Source organism: Nelumbo lutea, chromosome 2 (genome assembly GCF_056320005.1).
Source record: "Nelumbo lutea isolate HS-2025 chromosome 2, American lotus-T2T, whole genome shotgun sequence".
In the NCBI taxonomy this organism is placed as follows: Eukaryota; Viridiplantae; Streptophyta; class Magnoliopsida; order Proteales; family Nelumbonaceae; genus Nelumbo; species Nelumbo lutea.
The window spans coordinates 97,601,671-97,609,473 of NC_142685.1; positions in this window are offsets into that span (position 1 = coordinate 97,601,671).

A 7,803-nucleotide genomic window follows, 5' to 3' on the forward strand; every position below is an offset into this window, starting at 1 on the left:
AAGCCGTCCAGGTGATTCTTGGGAAGAATCAGGTTCTTAGGAAGGACATTGTTTTTCTACTCCACCTTGCACTGCGCCATCTTTAGTGGGAGCAGATTTTGGTTTCTACCTTGGAAGTGAACACCTCCATTGAGAGATATTATTTCTCTGTATCAGGTATTATCTCTCTCTCCTCCTTTTGGTTCAGATTTGGTTCAGTTTGTGGTTCAAGAATGATCCTTGAAAATATGATTTTCTAAATAGGGAATTCGATTCCCAGTTGAAGGGAAAGAAAAAAAAATTTAAATTCGCCCCCTTTATTCCGCAATCTTGGGCATCCATATGATGGATTTCCTATCCCCTCACATCCCCGATCATTACCTTTATCCAACAAAGGGGCTGATCCTATCACTATGATCACCCACTCATATGAATTCTCAGACTGTCCCAACACACCCAGGTTTTGACCCCCACTTAGGATCTCACTGATTGGTATATCAAAGATAGCCCAATCCGACTCCTAGTGCAGTATCATAATCGAGTCTAGGGGTCGGGTGTAACTTTCCTGTTTTGCCCATTAGTCTCCAAGGTCCAAGGCAATATTGGAAATCTGGTCTAGTTCAAAGATTCAATTAATCGTACACTATATGTGCCTAGGTTCTTACCCTAGCAGCTGAGATAGGCCACCCCAACCGACTTGGTGGCACAATAGTGTCAGCCTTATTAGGATAGGTCTCTCCAGACTGACCCATTGGCTGTGAACATTCTAAACTAACACGAGTCTCATTAAGTGTCCAGTTAAGGGTATTGCATAGAAACATACCAAGGGAACATGAATCAAATATGTACTTTTATTCATTTACAATAAACTCATAATGTACATCATTCTAATTGAAGCTAAGGGCATACAAAACTGCCTAACAGAAGCGGCATACTATGCTCTTCCGAAAGAAGTTTTGTACAGTTCGAGCTGTGATTGTTGCTAGGGGTTCCGCTTCTACCCACTTCGCAAAGTAATCCACTACCACTACTAAGAATTTCCTTTGTCCTATCGCTGGCGGGAATGGTCCAAGAATGTTGATTCCCCACTGTGCGAAGGGCCATGGATTGGTGAGGTACTTCAGGCCAGCCGCAGGTTGGTGATGGATGTTGGCGTGCCTCTGGCATTTGTCACATTTTTTGACGAGCTCGAGTGCGTCTGCCTTCATTGTGGGCCAGTATTATCCTTGCTGTAATGTTTTGTAAGCGAGAGCTCTACCCCCCAAATGTCCACCGTACAGGCCTTAATGAGTGTCGTGGAGGACGAGCTCAGCCTCTGAAGGTCGCAAATAGTGCAAGTAAAGGAGCGTGTAGGATCTTTGGTACAGCCGTCCGTCTATCATGATGTACTTGGCTGCTTGTCGTTTTACTTTTTTGGTTGCATTGCGATTTGCAGGTCGGGTTCCATGAAGCAAGTAGCTCGCGAGTGGGCCTATCCAGCTTGGCTCTGTTTGTGCAACAGGAGCGACCTCTTTTGCCCCCCCGAGAATGCTGGGCCGAGGCAGGTTCTCTCTGTGCATGGTCCTAATGGTGTTGCTGCTCGTGCTGGCTAACCGGGACAGAGTATCAGCCTCAGCATTCTCGGACCTTGGAATCTGCCTGATGAAGTATAATTGGAAGCTTTGTAGGATTTCCTTGACCTTGGCCAAATAAACGACCATGGTGGGGTCGCGAGCTTCGTAATCTCCGGTGACCTGGTTGACCACGAGCTGAGAATCACTACAGATGACGATGTGCTTTGCTTGTACTTCTTTTGCCAATGTGAGTCCGACTAGTAGTGCTTCATACTCTGCTTCGTTATTGGATGCCGCAAACTCGAACCGAAGTGCATACTCTAGTTTCACCCCGCTTGGTCCTTGTAGAACAACACCTGCTCCGCTTCCTTGTTGATTGGATGAGCCGTCTACATGGAGGATCCAGGGCTCCTCATCCCAGGTTGGCATTGATTTAATCGGGACTGGTGTCGTACTAGTTGTAGCCGCCTCTTTGTGTTCGACCTCCGTCAGTTCAGCGGCTGCGGTGGTGAAGGTACATTATACTACAATATCGTCTAAGGCTTGGGCCTTAATTGCCATCCGAGGCTCGAACTGGAGATCATATTCGCTGAGTTCAATTGCCTTAGAGGTTTGTTTGTGAGGACTACAACAGTGTGGGCTTGGAAATATGGGCGAAGCTTCCGAGCTATCGTGACCAGTGCATACACCAACTTCTCGATCTCCAGGTATCCGGTTTCTGCATCTTGCAAAACTTTGCTTACATAGTAGATAGGTCATTGAACCCAATCTACTTCTTTTATCAGTACCGAGCTGACCACCTCATCACTTGCGGAGAGGTACAACTTTAAAACATCACCCTCCTTGGGTCGGGTCAGAACCGAGATACTAACTAGGTATTTCTTTAGCTCATCGAAGGCGAGATGGCACTCTTTAGTCCATTCGAAGTCTTTACTTTTCTTAATTGCCTTAAAAAAGGGCAGGCAGCGATCTGCCGACTTGGACATGAAGCGGCTTAAAGCAGCCATGCGGCCATTCAGCCTTTGAACCTCTTTCAACTTGCGAGGTGGCTTCATTTCTAGGATAGCCTTGATTTTTTCGGGGTTTGCCTTGATTCCATGCCGGTTAACTATGTAACCCAGGAATTTATCCGAGGTGACACCAAAGACACACTTACTAGGGTTCAACTTTATACTATATTTGCGTAGAATTTCAAAAACACATTGCAAGTCACTCATTAAACAGTTTGAAAATTGGGTTTTGACGACCATGTCGTCTACACAACATTCAACCTTATTGCTGATCAACGGCTCAAAAAGTTTGTTGACAAGTCTTTGAAAGGTTGCCCTGGCATTTTTTAGCCCGAAGGGCATAACCTTGTAACAGTACAGTCCTAGCTCGGTTATGAATGCTGTTTTTTCCTCGTCGATGAGGTCCATCTTGATCTGGTTATAGCCCGAATATGTGTCCAAAAAACTCAGCAACTCGTATCTTGAGGTCGCATCCACTAGACGGTCGATCTTAGGGAGAGGGAAACAATCCTTTGGGCAAGCTCGATTCAGGTCAGTGTAATCGACACACACACCATTTACCGTTGGTCTTTTATACCAGAATGGGGTTAGCCACCTAGCTCGGGTAGTGGACCTCCCTGATGAAATCAACTACGAGGAGTTTACCGACCTCCTCATCGACTATCCTCCAGCGCTCCGGGGCTAAGTTGCATTTTTTTTGTCTAACTGTCCTGACTAAAAGATCAGTGTTCAACCTGTGAGTTATAACCTTATCATCTATACCGGGCATTTCTACCGCAGACCAAGCAAACACATCTAAATTCTTAAGTAAAAAACTTACCAATTGAGAGCAGAGAGGCTCTTCGATTATGGCTCCGATTTGGAGAGTTCTGGCTAGATCTTCCGCTGAGGTCGGGATGTGGGTCATTCCTTCGGTTGGCGTGACTCGCTCCTCAAAGTACTCCATAGGTCACTCTAATTTGATGTCATCTGCCAACTTGGCTTTCCCTTTGAGAGCGGAAACGTAACATTTCCAGGACTTGAGCTGGTCGCCCCGAGCTACCCCTACCCCGAAGTCCATAGGGAACTTCATGGCCAGGTAGTAAGTAGATACCACCGCGTGAAGTGCGTGAGTGACGGGCCATCCCATAATAACGTTGTACGGGGAAGGCGTTGTGGCTACTAGGAAGGCATGCTCAAACCTCGCGATGTTGGGCCATGTACCGATCTCCATGGGTAAACAAATTCGCCCAAAGGGCCCGACTTCTTCTCTGCTGAAGCCCACTAGAGGAGTACTTGTGGGCTAGAGGTCACTTTCCCAGAGCTGTAGCTTGTCGAAGGTGCCTTTGAACAGGATATCGACCGAACTCCCTGAATCTATCAGGATGCGCCTGACTTCGAAGTCGTTGATCTTCATCCTTATGACCAGCGCATCATCGTGGGGGCACTGAATCCCGCGTGCGTCATCCTCGGTGAGGAATATAGGTTCCTCAGGCCGTGACCGCTTTGGAGGGTTCTGCTCTTCGCATTCTAGTTCGTGGACTGAAGCCTTTTCTACTGTTGTGGAACAACCCGCGACAACCAACCCGTCGGTGATCGTATTGAATACCCCATGAACTGGTCTTTCTTTAGGCAGTTGACTCTGTTCACTCTGCCTGTTGCTGGACTCGAGAGTGTCTTTCTTTTGCTCCCCTCGCTGATCTGTCTAGCCTTTATTATTTCTTTGTACAAAGTTTTTCAGGTACCTGCGATGGATGAGCTCTTCAATCTCATCGTGGAGGTTTTTATAGTTTTTTGTGCTATGACCGTGGTCTCTGTGAAAATGTGAAGCTCGTTCTTTCAACTAGGGGAACCTGGGGGTGAAAATTTGACATGTTCCCTCCGCTAATGGGGGACTTGCTTTTCTTTCTCTTGCCGCCACCGTTGTTTGAGCTGTGGTCCTCCCTCTTTCTTTTTTCTGTTGGGGCTCCAGTCCATTGGTTCATCTCTTCCTCAGTCCCGATGAACTGATTGGCGAGCTTTAGGAATTTTGTGATGTCTTTGGATTTGTTCGCCACCACATGCCACTTGAATTCTCTGTGAATGATCCCCTTTTCGCTACCGTGAGTCTCACGGTGGGGTCTAAGTCTGGGATTAGTAGGCAAGTGTCATTATAGCATTTGGTGTGGCTTCGGATCGACTCTCCTTCCCTCTAGAATATACTGAGAAGGCTTTCTTGCGAACTCGGACACTTCTTACTGGTGATGAAGTGCGAGGTGAACAATTGTACAAGCTGTGCCCAACTTTTAATTGTCCTAGGTGCAATGTTTCTATACCAAGTGCGGGCTACCCCTTTGATGGTTGTGGAGAAGGCAACGCACATGCAGGCTTTGTCAACCCTAGCGAGATGCATCTGGGACTGAAAAGAATCTACGTGGTCATTTGGGTTAAAAGACCCGTCATACTTGTCCAGGGGGACCCTAAAGTTCATTGGCATCGGGGAGGCCAGGAGCTCGGGGGATAGTGGAGAGGGTACAGAGAGGAGGGCAGTGGTTTTTGTGACTCCTGAGCTTACCTCCATTTTACCTTTAGGCTGCTTAGGTCGGCTAGACCACACGAGCTGCCAGGATTTACCACCCGGGGTGCTCCAGCATGCCTCCTTTGCCACTGCTCGACTGGTTCCGCAGCGGTGCTGCTGACCTCCGCAATGTTAGATGGTGCTTTGGTCGAAAGTGGTTCGGATTGCTGGCTACTATGGACTGAAATGTCTTGCTTGGAGTCCTCAACTAAGACCTCGAACCGGTTTCCTGCGAGAGTGCCTTCAAGTCGCGAAGGCTGAGGTGGACTAGTTAGAATGGTAGAGATACCAATTGATCCACTTGACCCACCAAAGTTCAACCACAAGAGAGTCCCAAAAATGTTATACAATCCCACTTGATAAACCCCAAACACTGAAACATTCTATAAGAAGGGGGTGGAGAGATAAAACAAAGCATAAATACTAGAACAACTCTTCTGTGTAGTGAGCTTGTATATCAAGACCATGATCCCTACCCAATGAATCACTTTAGAAGTGACAAAGAAGTGGTTGTGATCCTTAACGAAAAGTTTCAAAGTGACAAGATCATAGACACCACAACCAGGAAATATTCAGCTTCATTGTCTGGCTCCGAACCCATCTAAATAACACACTTACAGGAGAGCTCCTCCTCCCTACCTTCTTGACTCTTCTTTTTCTTTCCCCAACAGAATATAGAGCTTCAGAGAGAGAGAGAGAGAGAGAGAGAGAGAGAGAGAGGGATTAAGTAGAAAAATAATACAACCCCACTTGATAAATGTCTTGCAATAGATGGACGAGGCCTTCAAGAAGTCCAGATTAATGATAACTTTGCCAAACTTTCTGAGGCATTATATCTAGTGGAACAAAAAGCTAGAGAAGTTGTTGCAATGAGATCAAAGGTCCAAAAGGAAATGTTGATGGAGAAGGAAAGAATTGAGCAGGGGCTATGAGCTCAGAAAGCCCAAGCTGAGAGGACTGGGAGTGCACTATCCCTAGAAGCTCTTCCCATCCCTACTGATAGGACAATGATGGATAGTGGTGATGTGAGAGGGGATCATGAAAGAGTGAGGGAAAAAGAGGAGCATGTGAGGGAAAAAGACGAGATTGTTGAAAGCTTGGGCTCTGTTTCAATTTCTTGAGAAAGAAGATGATGAACAATGTGTTTTATTTGAAGGGAAGGGAGATCCATCATATGAATGGCTGAACCATGCAGGGTGGTTGGGTCAAATTTCAAAAATTTCCTTTCTCCCTTCCGGGAATCCTATTCCCTAATTTAGAAAAACTGCATTTTTCAAGGTTCGTTCTTGAAACAAACCAGACCAAATCTGAAACCAAGATTAAGAGAAGAACATACCTGATACGGAATCAACAGTAGTTCCCAACGTAGGTGTTCATGCCCAAAAAGTTTACCAAATCCATCCTCCACTGAAGATGACACAACTTTGGGTGAGGCAGGATCAACAAAGAGATTCTTTAGTAAGAACCCCAATTCTTTAGCAAGAATCATGCAGGGATGTGAGCACAACTTCAAGATTATTTTTTTCCAGCAAGAAACAATATCAAGATCCGATCTTGATCATTCCAAGAACTGGACATCGAATAGGATAGGGCAACAAGAGCAGAGAGAAGATATGGGATTTGCAAAAAGTGTTTAACAGAAGGATTTATCCCTCTATTTATAATCTTTCTTGGATCAGCCCCCTAATCATATCAGGGGAGGGTTCTTTGATCCAAATCTTTATTTGGACCATAACTCCTAAGTGGATAAGACATATCTTATTCTCTTGCTGATCCAAAAATAGATCTAAACTCAAATTTGCCCATCTCTTAGCTACTCTAATTAGTCCAGTTCGAATTAGGCTTTAGGCCCATTAGGCTTTCAAGTTCACTTCCTTTTAATTGTTGGCTAGTTTGGTTCTCTTTGTATGGCATGAGACCCTATCATTGATCTCCACAAAATCCATATGGGCTCAGCCTAGCCTCTTTTACAAGGCCTAACTGAATTCACTACTGAAGACATTGAACCCTTGAGCCCATCAGTATGGACTCTTAACAGGCCCAACATTTACACTAAATGGTCCTTGGATCCAACCACTTTATAAAGGCCCAAGGACTATGGACTTATGTGAGATTAGCCCATTAGGTAAAAGCCTTAAATGGTCTTACACTTAACATCTTAACCCATAATGATCATACACTACCCGACAAGAGAGGACCTCTCCCTCGGCTACAAAGTATAGTGTTGCACTCTCTACTCACATGGATCCCAAGAATTAAAACCTTTTGCAAATATTTTGTGAAACCATAATATATATGTATATGTCTATATAAATATATTTTACAAAACAAATCTCAACAAGTTTGAAATCAATTATTGGCAATTTAGGCTTCCATCAAAGAGAATGCTTTCCCCGATCATTTACTTTGTCTAACAAAGAGGTTGATTCTGTCACTATGATCACCCACTCAAGTGAATTCTTAGACTACCTCAACATACCTAGGTTTTGACCCCCTCTAAGGATCTCACTGATTGGCATATCAAAGACAGCCCAATCCAACACTTAATGCAGTACCATAATCGAGTCTAGGGGTTAGGTCTAACTTTCCAGTTTTGTCCATTTGTCTCCAAGGTCTAGGGCATAACTAGAAACTAGTTCGGTTCAGAATTTCAAACAAACCCACATTACATGTGCTTTAGGTCTCACCCTTGCACCTGAGATAAACCACCCCAACCTACTTGGCA